The following is a 16,495-nucleotide window of genomic DNA, read 5'->3' as shown; positions in this document are numbered from 1 at the left end:
CCACACCAGTTTAAGATTCTAGCCCGGCTCCACCTCTTGCGCTGCTCTTTCCTGCGTTGGGTCCTTCTGCCCTCTGGGGTTCCCTCCTTCCTGGACTCCTCTGACGCGGAGCCTCCTGAGTCTTGCCCCTCCCTCCGGCGGGCTTTAGGACCTGGCTCCCTTCCCGGGCTCCCCGCTGTGCCGCGCTCCTGTACATTTGAACTTGGCGCGCGCGCCCAGCCGGTGACTTTCCTTCTGACCGTTTCCCCGCTTCCTGATGTGGGTGTTGCCAAACCTGACTCCTCTCCTCCCTCTGGTGGTGAGGACACTGGTCCCGACTCCTGGGACTCCCCCTCCCCACTGCGCTCTGGTGGAGACGCTGGCCCTGATCTCCAGCTGCTGTTCAGGGACTCCCCGCTGGCCCCTCCCTCTTGAGGTTTCTCCCTTGGAATCTCCCTTGCTCTGGCCACCGGCGCTCCCTTCTGTGAGTCCTCCGATTCGCTAGAGAGGCTTGTGGAATAACTCTGGCCACTGTCACTGCCTGCGCCCCCCTCGTACTCCTCCTCCTCACTCTCCATTTGCTCCCCCTCCTGTGTCTCTCCTTCTGAACCCCTGACATCCATCCCCCCCTCGAAGCCCCCCCTTCCCCCCTCCCCCTCTTCCGGTGCGGGTTCCGGGTGCTCCATTGTTGTAGGGGTGAGTCCAGGATACAGCTCGTCCCCTGAGGCTTGCAACCATCGAGATAAGTCCGGGAAGTCCCCCATGGGCTCGTCGACGACGACCTCCTCCGCTTCCATCTCCTGCGCGGTGTGCTCGAAATCTGCGCTCGACCCCAAATCACCCAAGAGCCCTCCTCCCCCTGTTGTTTGATGGGGGTCCACCTCCCAGGGCCCCTTCGGCATGTCTCTGCGCCAGCCCACTTCGGGTTGGTCCTCCCACCAATAAGATCCCCCCGTGCCAAAACCTGAAAGTGATCCCTCCGGAGAGCTGCCTCCCGGAGCCGAGTCCTCAGCTGACGAGAAACCCCGGAAAGTGCTGGCCGAGAGTGTGGGTGTGAACAAACAATCCTCGAAAAAGCCCGCCGGCATAGGCTTGTGCGGGAAGAGTGTGTGGAATTCTTCCTTGAGCAACTGCTCTTCCACTGCGTAATCCGGCACCCACCTGTTGGCGCTGGCCGGGGTGTCCTCCGTGGCGAGAAGATATTCAATCCCGTCCTCCCCCCACCTTGAGTCTAAAATCTCAGTGGCTTCATTAAGTGGCTCCCCTTTCGGCGACCCCCCTTTTTTGGGTGCTTCTCTGAGCGGGTCTGGCGCCTTCCCCGGTGCTTGAAACCTGTGGGGCTCTCTGTAGGGCGTGAGCACTGATCTATGAAAGACCGGGTGCATTCTGGAACCCTCCGGGAGTGTCAACCGGAAGGCCACTGGGTTGATCTGCGCCTCTACTTGGTAAGGCCCTAGCTGCTTGTGCCCTAGTTTCTTCTTGGCTAACGATCTGGCTGGAACTGCTTGTGCTGCCAACCAGACCCAGTCTCCCACCTGGATGTCCTCCCCAACCCTCCTGTGTCGATCTGCCTGCACTTTGTAAGCCTGTTTTGCCAACTCTAACTGCCTCCTGAGCTGCTCGTGGATCTCCTGCAACTCCGCTGCCACTTCCTCTGCTCCCTGTGGCTCCCCCTCCCGCACTGTGTCCAGACCCGGGAAGGTTCTGGGATGCCTCCCGTAGTTGGCGAAAAATGGGGTCACCCCCGTGGACCCGTGCTTCGTGTTGTTGTAGGCAAACTTGGCCAACGGTAGATAGTCCACCCAGGTTGATGGCTGCTGGTTCGCGTAGCATCTCAGGTACTGCTGCATGATGGCGTTGACCCTTTCCGCCTGCCCGTTAGTTTGCGGGTGTCTCGCCGACGCCAGGCTGACCTTGACGTTCAGGAATCCCATCAGCTTTTGCCAGAAGTTGGAGATGAACTGGCGCCCCCGGTCGGACAAAATAGACCGTGGTAGGCCGTGCACCTTGAACACGTGGTCTATGAACATCTTAGCGGTCTGCTCGGCTGTGGCCACCTTCGCGCACGGAATGAAGTGGGCCATCTTGGTGAACAGGTCCACTACCACGAGCACTGCCGTCTTGCCCCTTGAGCTGGGTAGATCTGTGACAAAGTCCAGGGCTACCCTCTCCCACGGTACGAACGGTGTCTGTAGCGGTTCCAACAGGCCCGCCGGCGGCTGGTGCACAGGCTTAGCCCTTTGGCAGGTGTCACACCTATTGACATAGTCCGCGACATCCCCCCGCATCTTAGGCCACCAAAAGTCTCTGGCTACTAAGTCCACCGTCTTCTCCTTGCCGAAGTGCCCCGCGCTGGGCGCGTCTGTCAGGGGTTCAGAAGGAGAGACACAGGAGGGGGAGCAAATGGAGAGTGAGGAGGAGGAGTACGAGGGGGGCGCAGGCAGTGACAGTGGCCAGAGTTATTCCACAAGCCTCTCTAGCGAATCGGAGGACTCACAGAAGGGAGCGCCGGTGGCCAGAGCAAGGGAGAAACCTCAAGAGGGAGGGGCCAGCGGGGAGTCTCTGAACAGCAGCGGGAGATCAGGGCCAGCGTCTCCACCAGAGCGCAGTGGGGAGGGGGAGTCCCAGGAGTCGGGACCAGTGTCCTCACCACCAGAGGGAGGAGAGGAGTCAGGTTTGGCAACACCCACATCAGGAAGCGGGGAAACGGTCAGAAGGAAAGTCACCGGCTGGGCGCGCGCGCCAAGTTCAAATGTACAGGAGCGCGGCACAGCGGGGAGCCCGGGAAGGGAGCCAGGTCCTAAAGCCCGCCGGAGGGAGGGGCAAGACTCAGGAGGCTCCGCGTCAGAGGAGTCCAGGAAGGAGGGAACCCCAGAGGGCAGAAGGACCCAACGCAGGAAAGAGCAGCGCAAGAGGTGGAGCCGGGCTAGAATCTTAAACTGGTGTGGGTGGAGCAGTGAGTCAGAGGGGACTTAGCCGGTCTAGCGTTAAGACGTGGGCCTGCGCGCCCAGAGCTTGGAAATGGAAACTAAACTTCAATAAAGACTTTTGTATATAATATCCACTGGGCGTTGGTCCTCTGTGAGCTGGGACCTAGCGGCAGTCCTGACAGTAAGTCCCCTCTCCATTTTCACCAATTTTGCAACCTCGTGGAGTGCGGGAAAGCAGCGAGGGGTGAAGATTGGTGCTTCGCGAGCTCACGAAAAACAGGGAAATGACTACCGAAGAGAGGATAGCGAGTTTGCAAAACGCAGTGACGCAGTTGACTGCAGAAATTGCGGCTTCCAGAAAGAAAGAACAGGAAGCAGCTGCTGCCTGCCAGGATCTGCGAACCAGGTTAGAAGTGCTAAGTACACAGAGGCTACCAGCCACCAGACCAGAAGGGATTGGGCTGGGAAACAGAGGAGGGAGCCTGGTATCTCACTTCAATGGGGACCTGCAGGAGTATCCTAACTTCAGAGCAGATGTGATTTATACATTGCAGCTGCTTGACAAAGACTTTAAAAATGAGGGAGAGAAAGTGGGATTTATTATTTCGCATTTGCGGGGGGAGGCAAAATCGTGGCTGCGCAATCTATGGAGAGACAAGGATCCAGCCCTCCAAAATGCGGCTGCCTTCATTAAAGTGATGGATGCGTGTTTTTTATCTGAGATTGATGTGGATATCGCTAGGAGGGAGATTCACGGACTAAGACAAGGTAAAGCCACTGTGAGGCAATATCGTGCACGTTTTTTCGGATTGGTGAATGTACTAGCCTGGGAGAAAGAATCGCCTGCCGTCAGAGACCTGTTCTGGGAGGGGTTGAGCGGAGCTGTGAAAGATGAGATCGCAAGGGGGGGAAGACCCCAAACCACCAAGGAAGTGGTGGAACGGGCACTCTCCATTGGGGTTCGGTTGGAAGGACGCCCTTGGGGCAGGGAGGAAGGGCATTTGGGACGCACGCCAGCGAGAGGACTGCCTCCCTTCCCCAAGGAGGCGGCGCGCGCTCGATCCATGCCTCCGCTGGGAGGGGGAGAGGAGCCGATGGAGATAGGTGGTGCTAAGGCTCACTCCACAGTCGGAGCCCTAACTCCGGGAGCAGTCAAGATGAAGCCTCCTAGAGGAACCAGGAAGTGCTACATCTGCGACAGTGCTCAGCATATGGCAAAAGAGTGTCCCCAGCGGTTTCACAAGCATACTGCAGCCGCAGCGACAGTAACAGACGCAATTCAGCAGAGGGAGTCGCAGCAGGAAAACTCCACTGTCTGGCTGGAGATGGCGTCTCTGGGGACCAGCCAGACAAGTCAGTGAAGCAATCCCCAGGGATCTTACAGCCCACCGACCCCCTCCCACCCAAACCAGTAGTGCAGCTCACCGCATCCCTTCAGCTCCCCAATGGGCTACTGGTGGAAATTCCCATCACCGTCGACTCGGGGAGCAATGCAGATTTTATAGACATGCAGTTCCTCCAGCAACATGGCATAGCCCTTCTGCCAGCGGCGGTACCTCTGAAGGTCGTCACAGTGGACGGCAGGGAGCTACTGGGAGGGCAAGTGCTACAGCAGACGCCGCCAATGGTGATGCGCATTGGAAACCACCGTGAGGTCATCAGCTTCAACGTCACCCACCTGTCAGACACGCCCATAGTGTTGGGAATGAGTTGGCTGGATAGGCACAGCCCGGCATTAGCTTGGTACCAGCGGCAACTGACCTTCGGCTCCTCTTACTGCGCAGAACACTGCATCCTGGCGGACTTGGAAGATGAGGGGCACGAGGATGGACCACAGCTGAACTTGGGCATGTTGCAAGCGGTGCCTAACAAATACAAGGAGTTTTTGGAGGTCTTCTGCGAGAAAGAGGCGGATAAGCTGCCACCCCACAGACCCTACGACTGCAAGATCGACCTCCTGCCCGGGGCGACGCTCCCGACGGGGAAACTGTACTCCATGTCTGAGGATGAATTGCAAGAGCTCAGGGAGTTCATAGATCACAACCTGAAGCGGGGATTCATCCGGGAGTCCAAGGCGGCAGGAGGCAGTCCCGTGTTCTTTGTAAAGAAGCGGGACACGCCCCAAAAGAGGCTGGTCGTTGATTTCCGCTTCTTGAACCTCAAGACCAAGCCCTCAGCATTCCCTATGCCCAAGATCGATGACCTGCTGGCGACGGTGAGGAAGGGTCGCATCTTTACCAAGTTGGATCTGCGCGGAGCGTACAATCTCATTCGCGTACGGGAAGGCGACGAGTGGAAAACAACCATGTTTACGCCGCTGGGCACTTATGAATACAGAGTTATGCCTTTTGGATTAAAAAATGGTTCCCACTGCTTTCAAGCCTTCATGCATCATGTCTTGGCGGGTCTCCTCTACAAGAAGTGCGTCTGCTTCCTGGATGACATCCTAATCTTCTCGGAATCGCCGGAGGCTCACGAGAGAGATGTTAGGGAAGTTCTGCAGAGGCTGCGGGAGCACAGGCTGTACGCCAAGCTGGAGAAGTGCCAGTTCGACAAGACGGAGGTGGATTTCTTGGGCTACAAACTGTCCGACAAGGGACTGGCTATGGACGGTGCCAAGGTACGTGCAGTACTGGATTGGAAGAGCCCACGCAATAGGAAGGAAGTACAGAGGTTTGTCGGTTTTGCCAACTTTTATCGCAAGTTCATCAAGGGTTTCGCCATGCAGACAGCGGCCATCACCGACACCCTCAGTTCCAAGAAGAAGAGGTTCATCTGGACGGAGCAGGCAGAGCAGTCCTTTCAGAAGCTCAAGCAGCTCTTCGCTTCCGAAGAGAACCTACTGCACGTAAATCCCAGCAGGCCCATGAGAGTGGAGACGGACGCCTCAGACAGGGCCGTGGGAGCCGTTCTGTTGCAGCAAGACCACCAGGGGGACTGGAGGCCGTGCGCTTTCTACTCCAGAAAACTCAGCAAAGCGGAGCAGAACTACACCATTTGGGACAGGGAGTTGCTGGCCATACATGCAGCCTTCAAGGCGTGGCGGCACTTCCTCGTCGGAGCCAAGCACACGGTGCAGGTCCGCACAGACCATAAGAACTTGGAGTACTGGCGCACGGCGAGGTTCCTGAACCAGCGACACATCCGCTGGGCGGAGTTCTTTGCAGATTTCGACTTCAGAATTGAGTACATCCCAGGAAACAGCAACGTCTTGGCGGACGCGCTGTCCAGAAAACCGCAGTATCTGGAGGCAGAGGCACCGGCGGCGGCCAAGCACATTTTCACACCACAGGCGTGGGCATGCGTGTCAGCCACGGTGGACCTGGACGCGGTGCGCCGCGCGCTGCAAACGGACTCGTTCGCCCGAGCCAAGATGGAGGAGGTGTGCAGTGGCAAGGCGAGGGGCGACGAATTCCAAGTGCGAGACGGCCTGCTCCTACGCAAGGGAGTCCTCTACGTACCAGGAGACAGCCTCCGCGCGAAGGTCCTGCAACAGCTGCACGACGCGCCCAGCGCGGGGCACTTCGGCAAGGAGAAGACGGTGGACTTAGTAGCCAGAGACTTTTGGTGGCCTAAGATGCGGGGGGATGTCGCGGACTATGTCAATAGGTGCGACACCTGCCAAAGGGCTAAGCCTGTGCACCAGCCGCCGGCGGGCCTGTTGGAACCGCTACAGACACCGTTCGTACCGTGGGAGAGGGTAGCCCTGGACTTTGTCACAGATCTACCCAGCTCAAGGGGCAAGACGGCAGTGCTCGTGGTAGTGGACCTGTTCACCAAGATGGCCCACTTCATTCCGTGCGCGAAGGTGGCCACGGCCGAGCAGACCGCTAAGATGTTCATAGACCACGTGTTCAAGGTGCACGGCCTACCACGGTCTATTTTGTCCGACCGGGGGCGCCAGTTCATCTCCAACTTCTGGCAAAAGCTGATGGGATTCCTGAACGTCAAGGTCAGCCTGGCGTCGGCGAGACACCCGCAAACTAACGGGCAGGCGGAAAGGGTCAACGCCATCATGCAGCAGTACCTGAGATGCTACGCGAACCAGCAGCCATCGACCTGGGTGGACTATCTACCGTTGGCCGAGTTTGCCTACAACAACACGAAGCACGGGTCCACGGGGGTGACCCCATTTTTCGCCAACTACGGGAGGCATCCCAGAACCTTCCCGGGTCTGGACACAGTGCGGGAGGGGGAGCCACAGGGAGCAGAGGAAGTGGCAGCGGAGTTGCAGGAGATCCACGAGCAGCTCAGGAGGCAGTTAGAGTTGGCAAAACAGGCTTACAAAGTGCAGGCAGATCGACACAGGAGGGTTGGGGAGGACATCCAGGTGGGAGACTGGGTCTGGTTGGCAGCACAAGCAGTTCCAGCCAGATCGTTAGCCAAGAAGAAACTAGGGCACAAGCAGCTAGGGCCTTACCAAGTAGAGGCGCAGATCAACCCAGTGGCCTTCCGGTTGACACTCCCGGAGGGTTCCAGAATGCACCCGGTCTTTCATAGATCAGTGCTCACGCCCTACAGAGAGCCCCACAGGTTTCAAGCACCGGGGAAGGCGCCAGACCCGCTCAGAGAAGCGCCCAAAAAAGGGGGGTCGCCGAAAGGGGAGCCACTTAATGAAGCCACTGAGATTTTAGACTCAAGGTGGGGGGAGGACGGGATTGAATATCTTCTCGCCACGGAGGACAGCCCGGCCAGCGCCAACAGGTGGGTGCCGGATTACGCAGTGGAAGAGCAGTTGCTCAAGGAAGAATTCCACACACTCTTCCCGCACAAGCCTATGCCGGCGGGCTTTTTCGAGGATTGTTTGTTCACACCCACACTCTCGGCCAGCACTTTCCGGGGTTTCTCGTCAGCTGAGGACTCGGCTCCGGGAGGCAGCTCTCCGGAGGGATCACTTTCAGGTTTTGGCACGGGGGGATCTTATTGGTGGGAGGACCAACCCGAGGTGGGCTGGCGCAGAGACATGCCGAAGGGGTCCTGGGAGGTGGACCCCCATCAAACAACAGGGGGAGGAGGGCTCTTGGGTGATTTGGGGTCGAGCGCAGATTTCGAGCACACCGCGCAGGAGATGGAAGCGGAGGAGGTCGTCGTCGACGAGCCCATGGGGGACTTCCCGGACTTATCTCGATGGTTGCAAGCCTCAGGGGACGAGCTGTATCCTGGACTCACCCCTACAACAATGGAGCACCCGGAACCCGCACCGGAAGAGGGGGAGGGGGGAAGGGGGGGCTTCGAGGGGGGGATGGATGTCAGGGGTTCAGAAGGAGAGACACAGGAGGGGGAGCAAATGGAGAGTGAGGAGGAGGAGTACGAGGGGGGCGCAGGCAGTGACAGTGGCCAGAGTTATTCCACAAGCCTCTCTAGCGAATCGGAGGACTCACAGAAGGGAGCGCCGGTGGCCAGAGCAAGGGAGAAACCTCAAGAGGGAGGGGCCAGCGGGGAGTCTCTGAACAGCAGCGGGAGATCAGGGCCAGCGTCTCCACCAGAGCGCAGTGGGGAGGGGGAGTCCCAGGAGTCGGGACCAGTGTCCTCACCACCAGAGGGAGGAGAGGAGTCAGGTTTGGCAACACCCACATCAGGAAGCGGGGAAACGGTCAGAAGGAAAGTCACCGGCTGGGCGCGCGCGCCAAGTTCAAATGTACAGGAGCGCGGCACAGCGGGGAGCCCGGGAAGGGAGCCAGGTCCTAAAGCCCGCCGGAGGGAGGGGCAAGACTCAGGAGGCTCCGCGTCAGAGGAGTCCAGGAAGGAGGGAACCCCAGAGGGCAGAAGGACCCAACGCAGGAAAGAGCAGCGCAAGAGGTGGAGCCGGGCTAGAATCTTAAACTGGTGTGGGTGGAGCAGTGAGTCAGAGGGGACTTAGCCGGTCTAGCGTTAAGACGTGGGCCTGCGCGCCCAGAGCTTGGAAATGGAAACTAAACTTCAATAAAGACTTTTGTATATAATATCCACTGGGCGTTGGTCCTCTGTGAGCTGGGACCTAGCGGCAGTCCTGACAGCATCGTGCAGCTGTTGCAGGACCTTCGCGCGGAGGTTGTCTCCTGGTACGTAGAGGACTCCCTTGCGTAGGAGCAGGCCGTCTCGCACTTGGAATTCGTCGCCCCTCGCCTTGCCACTGCACACCTCCTCCATCTTGGCTCGGGCGAACGAGTCCGTTTGCAGCGCGCGGCGCACCGCGTCCAGGTCCACCGTGGCTGACGCGCATGCCCACGCCTGTGGTGTGAAAATGTGCTTGGCCGCCGCCGGTGCCTCTGCCTCCAGATACTGCGGTTTTCTGGACAGCGCGTCCGCCAAGACGTTGCTGTTTCCTGGGATGTACTCAATTCTGAAGTCGAAATCTGCAAAGAACTCCGCCCAGCGGATGTGTCGCTGGTTCAGGAACCTCGCCGTGCGCCAGTACTCCAAGTTCTTATGGTCTGTGCGGACCTGCACCGTGTGCTTGGCTCCGACGAGGAAGTGCCGCCACGCCTTGAAGGCTGCATGTATGGCCAGCAACTCCCTGTCCCAAATGGTGTAGTTCTGCTCCGCTTTGCTGAGTTTTCTGGAGTAGAAAGCGCACGGCCTCCAGTCCCCCTGGTGGTCTTGCTGCAACAGAACGGCTCCCACGGCCCTGTCTGAGGCGTCCGTCTCCACTCTCATGGGCCTGCTGGGATTTACGTGCAGTAGGTTCTCTTCGGAAGCGAAGAGCTGCTTGAGCTTCTGAAAGGACTGCTCTGCCTGCTCCGTCCAGATGAACCTCTTCTTCTTGGAACTGAGGGTGTCGGTGATGGCCGCTGTCTGCATGGCGAAACCCTTGATGAACTTGCGATAAAAGTTGGCAAAACCGACAAACCTCTGTACTTCCTTCCTATTGCGTGGGCTCTTCCAATCCAGTACTGCACGTACCTTGGCACCGTCCATAGCCAGTCCCTTATCGGACAGTTTGTAGCCCAAGAAATCCACCTCCGTCTTGTCGAACTGGCACTTCTCCAGCTTGGCGTACAGCCTGTGCTCCCGCAGCCTCTGCAGAACTTCCCTAACATCCCTCTCGTGAGCCTCCGGCGATTCCGAGAAGATTAGGATGTCATCCAGGAAGCAGACGCACTTCTTGTAGAGGAGACCCGCCAAGACATGATGCATGAAGGCTTGAAAGCAGTGGGAACCATTTTTTAATCCAAAAGGCATAACTCTGTATTCATAAGTGCCCAGCGGCGTAAACATGGTTGTTTTCCACTCGTCGCCTTCCCGTACGCGAATGAGATTGTACGCTCCGCGCAGATCCAACTTGGTAAAGATGCGACCCTTCCTCACCGTCGCCAGCAGGTCATCGATCTTGGGCATAGGGAATGCTGAGGGCTTGGTCTTGAGGTTCAAGAAGCGGAAATCAACGACCAGCCTCTTTTGGGGCGTGTCCCGCTTCTTTACAAAGAACACGGGACTGCCTCCTGCCGCCTTGGACTCCCGGATGAATCCCCGCTTCAGGTTGTGATCTATGAACTCCCTGAGCTCTTGCAATTCATCCTCAGACATGGAGTACAGTTTCCCCGTCGGGAGCGTCGCCCCGGGCAGGAGGTCGATCTTGCAGTCGTAGGGTCTGTGGGGTGGCAGCTTATCCGCCTCTTTCTCGCAGAAGACCTCCAAAAACTCCTTGTATTTGTTAGGCACCGCTTGCAACATGCCCAAGTTCAGCTGTGGTCCATCCTCGTGCCCCTCATCTTCCAAGTCCGCCAGGATGCAGTGTTCTGCGCAGTAAGAGGAGCCGAAGGTCAGTTGCCGCTGGTACCAAGCTAATGCCGGGCTGTGCCTATCCAGCCAACTCATTCCCAACACTATGGGCGTGTCTGACAGGTGGGTGACGTTGAAGCTGATGACCTCACGGTGGTTTCCAATGCGCATCACCATTGGCGGCGTCTGCTGTAGCACTTGCCCTCCCAGTAGCTCCCTGCCGTCCACTGTGACGACCTTCAGAGGTACCGCCGCTGGCAGAAGGGCTATGCCATGTTGCTGGAGGAACTGCATGTCTATAAAATCTGCATTGCTCCCCGAGTCGACGGTGATGGGAATTTCCACCAGTAGCCCATTGGGGAGCTGAAGGGATGCGGTGAGCTGCACTACTGGTTTGGGTGGGAGGGGGTCGGTGGGCTGTAAGATCCCTGGGGATTGCTTCACTGACTTGTCTGGCTGGTCCCCAGAGACGCCATCTCCAGCCAGACAGTGGAGTTTTCCTGCTGCGACTCCCTCTGCTGAATTGCGTCTGTTACTGTCGCTGCGGCTGCAGTATGCTTGTGAAACCGCTGGGGACACTCTTTTGCCATATGCTGAGCACTGTCGCAGATGTAGCACTTCCTGGTTCCTCTAGGAGGCTTCATCTTGACTGCTCCCGGAGTTAGGGCTCCGACTGTGGAGTGAGCCTTAGCACCACCTATCTCCATCGGCTCCTCTCCCCCTCCCAGCGGAGGCATGGATCGAGCGCGCGCCGCCTCCTTGGGGAAGGGAGGCAGTCCTCTCGCTGGCGTGCGTCCCAAATGCCCTTCCTCCCTGCCCCAAGGGCGTCCTTCCAACCGAACCCCAATGGAGAGTGCCCGTTCCACCACTTCCTTGGTGGTTTGTGGTCTTCCCCCCCTTGCGATCTCGTCTTTCACAGCTCCGCTCAACCCCTCCCAGAACAGGTCTCTGACGGCAGGCGATTCTTTCTCCCAGGCTAGTACATTCACCAATCCGAAAAAACGTGCACGATATTGCCTCACAGTGGCTTTACCTTGTCTTAGTCCGTGAATCTCCCTCCTAGCGATATCCACATCAATCTCAGATAAAAAACACGCATCCATCACTTTAATGAAGGCAGCCGCATTTTGGAGGGCTGGATCCTTGTCTCTCCATAGATTGCGCAGCCACGATTTTGCCTCCCCCCGCAAATGCGAAATAATAAATCCCACTTTCTCTCCCTCATTTTTAAAGTCTTTGTCAAGCAGCTGCAATGCATAAATCACATCTGCTCTGAAGTTAGGATACTCCTGCAGGTCCCCATTGAAGTGAGATACCAGGCTCCCTCCTCTGTTTCCCAGCCCAATCCCTTCTGGTCTGGTGGCTGGTAGCCTCTGTGTACTTAGCACTTCTAACCTGGTTCGCAGATCCTGGCAGGCAGCAGCTGCTTCCTGTTCTTTCTTTCTGGAAGCCGCAATTTCTGCAGTCAACTGCGTCACTGCGTTTTGCAAACTCGCTATCCTCTCTTCGGTAGTCATTTCCCTGTTTTTCGTGAGCTCGCGAAGCACCAATCTTCACCCCTCGCTGCTTTCCCGCACTCCACGAGGTTGCAAAATTGGTGAAAATGGTGAGGGGACTTACTGTCAGGACTGCCGCTAGGTCCCAGCTCACAGAGGACCAACGCCCAGTGGATATTATATACAAAAGTCTTTATTGAAGTTTAGTTTCCATTTCCAAGCTCTGGGCGCGCAGGCCCACGTCTTAACGCTAGACCGGCTAAGTCCCCTCTGACTCACTGCTCCACCCACACCAGTTTAAGATTCTAGCCCGGCTCCACCTCTTGCGCTGCTCTTTCCTGCGTTGGGTCCTTCTGCCCTCTGGGGTTCCCTCCTTCCTGGACTCCTCTGACGCGGAGCCTCCTGAGTCTTGCCCCTCCCTCCGACGGGCTTTAGGACCTGGCTCCCTTCCCGGGCTCCCCGCTGTGCCGCGCTCCTGTACATTTGAACTTGGCGCGCGCGCCCAGCCGGTGACTTTCCTTCTGACCGTTTCCCCGCTTCCTGATGTGGGTGTTGCCAAACCTGACTCCTCTCCTCCCTCTGGTGGTGAGGACACTGGTCCCGACTCCTGGGACTCCCCCTCCCCACTGCGCTCTGGTGGAGACGCTGGCCCTGATCTCCAGCTGCTGTTCAGGGACTCCCCGCTGGCCCCTCCCTCTTGAGGTTTCTCCCTTGGAATCTCCCTTGCTCTGGCCACCGGCGCTCCCTTCTGTGAGTCCTCCGATTCGCTAGAGAGGCTTGTGGAATAACTCTGGCCACTGTCACTGCCTGCGCCCCCCTCGTACTCCTCCTCCTCACTCTCCATTTGCTCCCCCTCCTGTGTCTCTCCTTCTGAACCCCTGACAATATGCAATCCCAATATGGGGGTCCTTTGTTAATCTAACCCAATTGGAGGTAATCCAAAACCAGCTGCTAAGAAGGTTGCTAAAATTACCCAGGTGTGTAGGCAATACTGCTATACGTCTCGAACTAAATGTTACATCTCTAGAAACCACATTATGGAAATGCATCCTCTGTTACTGGTTGGCATTATGGCATAAACTTCCAAATTTCCACTTGATACAATGTCTCTGGAGAGACGACTTCCCTAGCCCTTGGGCAAAAATAATACATGGGAAACTTGTGTCCTTAGGACTATCTCCATCTGAATTACTAAAATTGGATTTAATTTCTGCCAAGAGAATTATAACTCACAAATTAGAGGAGATGGATTTACAGTTTAATATTGCGACAGGTGGAGGCACCTGTTCGCCGATAAACCTTGGCTTAACACCACCAACAAAGCTTCCATCTTACTTAACTACCTTATCTGTGGTGATGCACAGGTACGCCTTTATAAAGGCTAGATTCAATGTTTTCCCATCAAATGTGTTGGGTAACAGACTCTCCAACGGACAGATCTCACTCCTCTGTGACTGTAAAAGTGGATCTACAGAATCGTTATATCATATAATCTTCTGTTGTCCTATACATTCGGCTTCACGGTCCAAGTTTCTGGCCCCATATTTATCGAGAATAGCTGACAGACCTCAGGAAGCCCAAATAATATACTTATTAAATGACGAAGTAGATCCCTTGCAGTCGCTAGATACCTGATTAATGTCTTATTTCATAAGAGGAGAAATGGATCACTGTATGACTCTGACAGCTTAGCCAAACTTAAGAACCATCAATAAGTGCCAGAACTAAGACGCATATCCCCCAAAATCTGAGGGATTTGAATTGCGGTTGACATAGAGGGAGCTTATTGTGTATAGTTTACTTAATTGAAGTAAAATTGGTTTTATAGGGGTGTTTTAACTTGGAACTGTTTAAATTGTATTGTTTATGGATAAATTTTGATGTATTGTTTTTAGATATGGGCCAATGGCCATAATAAACCAATCAATCAATCAATATGGTTAGGGTTAGGGTTAGGGTTAGGTTAGGGTTAGGGTTAGGGTTAGGGTTAGGGTTAGGGTTAGGGTTAGGGTTAGGGTTAGGGTTAGGGATAGGCTTCGGTTAGGGTTAGGGTTAGGGTTTGGATTGGAGTTGAGTTTGACGATCGAATTAGGGTTTGGATTGGGTTTGAGGGTAGAGTTAGGGTTAGGGTTAGTGTTGAGGTTAGGGTAGAGGTTAGGTTAGGGTTAGGGTTAGGATTAGGGTAGAGGTTAGGTTAGGGTTAGGGTTAGGGTTAGGGTTAGGGTTGAGGTTACGGTAGAGATTTGGGTTAGGGTTAGGGTTGGGTTAGGGTTAGGGTTAGGGTTAGGGTTAGGGTTAGGGTTAGGGTTAGGGTTAGGTTTCGGGTTCGGGTTATTGTTAGTGTTGAGGTTAGGGTTAGGGTTAGTGTCAGGGGTTCAGGGAGAGAGGCGCAGGTGGGGAGGAGACAGAGAGCGAGGGGGAAGGATCCCAGGACGACGAGGAAGAGGATGACAATGACCCGAGGTTGTCCATGAGTCCGTCCAGTGAATCGGAGGACTCCCAAAGAGGAGCCCCCCTGGTCAGGCCAAGGGGAGCTAGAGGGGGAAGCAGTCAGGAGCAGGGGAACGAAGGGGGAACTCCCAGTGGGAGTTGGAAATCGGGACCGGCTTCTCCGCCGGAACGGAGTGAAGGGGGTGGAGTTACCAGTGTGTCAGAAGCAGCAGAACAGGAAGCACAGGGGGGAAGGAGATCAGCGCAAGACGTCCTGCCGGAAGGGGCGGAGAGTAGTACCGAGAGCAGTGTAACTGTCAAAAGGAAGGTCAGAAGCAACGTACGCGCGCCAAGTTCAAATGTGGAGGCGCGTGGAAGTGACGAGAGTCCTGGGGAGGAGCCTGGTCCCAAAGCGCGAAGGAGGGGGGAGCAGGCGTCAGAGGATTCAGCCTCTGGGGAGTCCCGGAGGGAGAGAACACAGGGGGGCAGAAAGACCCTGCGGAAAAGAACGGAGAGGAAGAGGTGGTCCAGCACAAGCCTCTTAAACTGGTGTAGAGGCGGGACTGACTCAGAGGGGACTTCAGCGGTCTAAGGGTAACAGACGTAGAGCCACGGAGCTCGGATGTAAAACCAAGAATGTTCTTCAATAAAAGCTTTTGTATATAACCCGGACTGGACTTTGGTCTCTTGTGAGCTGGGACCTCGGGTGGCTCTGACAGATAGGGTTATGGCTAGGGTTAGGGTTAGGGTTAGGGTTAGGGATAGGGTTAGGGTTAGGGTTAGGGTTAGGGTTAGGGTTAGGGTTCGGGTTCGGGTTAGTCTTAGGGTTAGGGTTAGTGTCAGAGCCACCCGAGGTCCCAGCTCACAAGAGACCAAAGTCCAGTCCAAGTTATATACAAAAGGCTTTATTGAAGAACATTGTTGTCGTTACATCCAAGCTCCGTGGCTCTGCATCTGTTACCCTTAGATGTTTGAAGTCCCCTCTGAGTCAGTCCCGCCCCTGCACCAGCTTAAGAGGCTTGTACTGCTCCACCTTTTCCTCTCCTTCCTTTTCCGCAGGGTCTTCCTGCCCCCCTGTGCTCCCTCCCTCCGGGACTCCCCCGAGGCTGAGTCTTCTGACGCCTGCTCCCCCCTCCTTCGTGCTTTGGGACCAGGCTCCTCCTCAGGGCTCTCCTCATTTCCGCGCGCCTCCACATTAGAACTTGGCGCGCGTACGTTGCCTCTGACCTTCCTTTCGACCGTTACGCTACTCTCGGTACTACACTCCTCCCCTTCCGGCAGGACGTTTTGCTCCGAACTCCTTCCCCTCTCTGCTTCCTGTTCTGCTCTTTCTGACACACTGGCAACTCCACCCCCTTCACTCCGTTCCGACGGAGAGGCCGGTCCCGATCTCCAACCCCCACTGGGGATTCCCTCTTCGTTCCCCTGCTTCTGACTGCTTCCCTCTCTACTGCCCCTTGACCTGACCAGGGGGGCTCCCTTTTGAGAATCCTCGGATTCACTTGACGGACTCACTGACCACCTCGGGTCGTCGTCGTCCTCTTCCTCGTCGCCCTGGGACCCCTCCCCCTCGCTCTCTGTCCCTGAAACCCTGACATCCATCCCCCCCTCGAAGCCCCCCCTTCCCCCCTCCCGCCCATCGGGTGCAGGTTGTAGGAGCTGCAGCTCTTCGGAGGTGGATGCAGGATACAGGTTGTGTACCTCCATATCCTCTGCTTGCAGTTCGGTGTATGAGTGTTCGAATTCGGGTTCTTGACCCAAAGTGTTCTCTTCTCCCTCTTCCATTGGTACCTCGTCTGGTGCTGCCGGCCAAGGTCCCGTCAGCCATTTCCTGCGCCAGTCCTCCTCTGGTTGCTCGTCCCACCAATAAGAGGGTTCTGTGTCCACCCCTGAGCACGATCCCCTGGGCGGGCTAGATTCTGGCGTTCTCTCCTCGGTTGAAGAAAAACCCCGGAAAGT

At 56.4% G+C, this 16,495-nt stretch overlaps 1 protein-coding gene across 1 annotated transcript in view; it reads right to left on the bottom strand.

Moving 5' to 3' along the window:
* TSPAN3 (tetraspanin 3) overlaps positions 1 to 16,495 on the bottom strand; it is a 939,276-nt gene that overhangs the window by 190,140 nt on the left and 732,641 nt on the right. The gene's annotated exons all lie outside the window — the stretch shown is intronic.

The sequence above is a fragment of the Podarcis gaigeae genome (assembly GCF_964106915.1).
Source record: "Podarcis gaigeae genome assembly, chromosome: 9".
NCBI lineage: Eukaryota > Metazoa > Chordata > Lepidosauria > Squamata > Lacertidae > Podarcis > Podarcis gaigeae.
The sequence above is the reverse complement of the archived record's forward strand: the minus strand, read 5'-3'. Positions and strand labels throughout refer to the sequence as shown.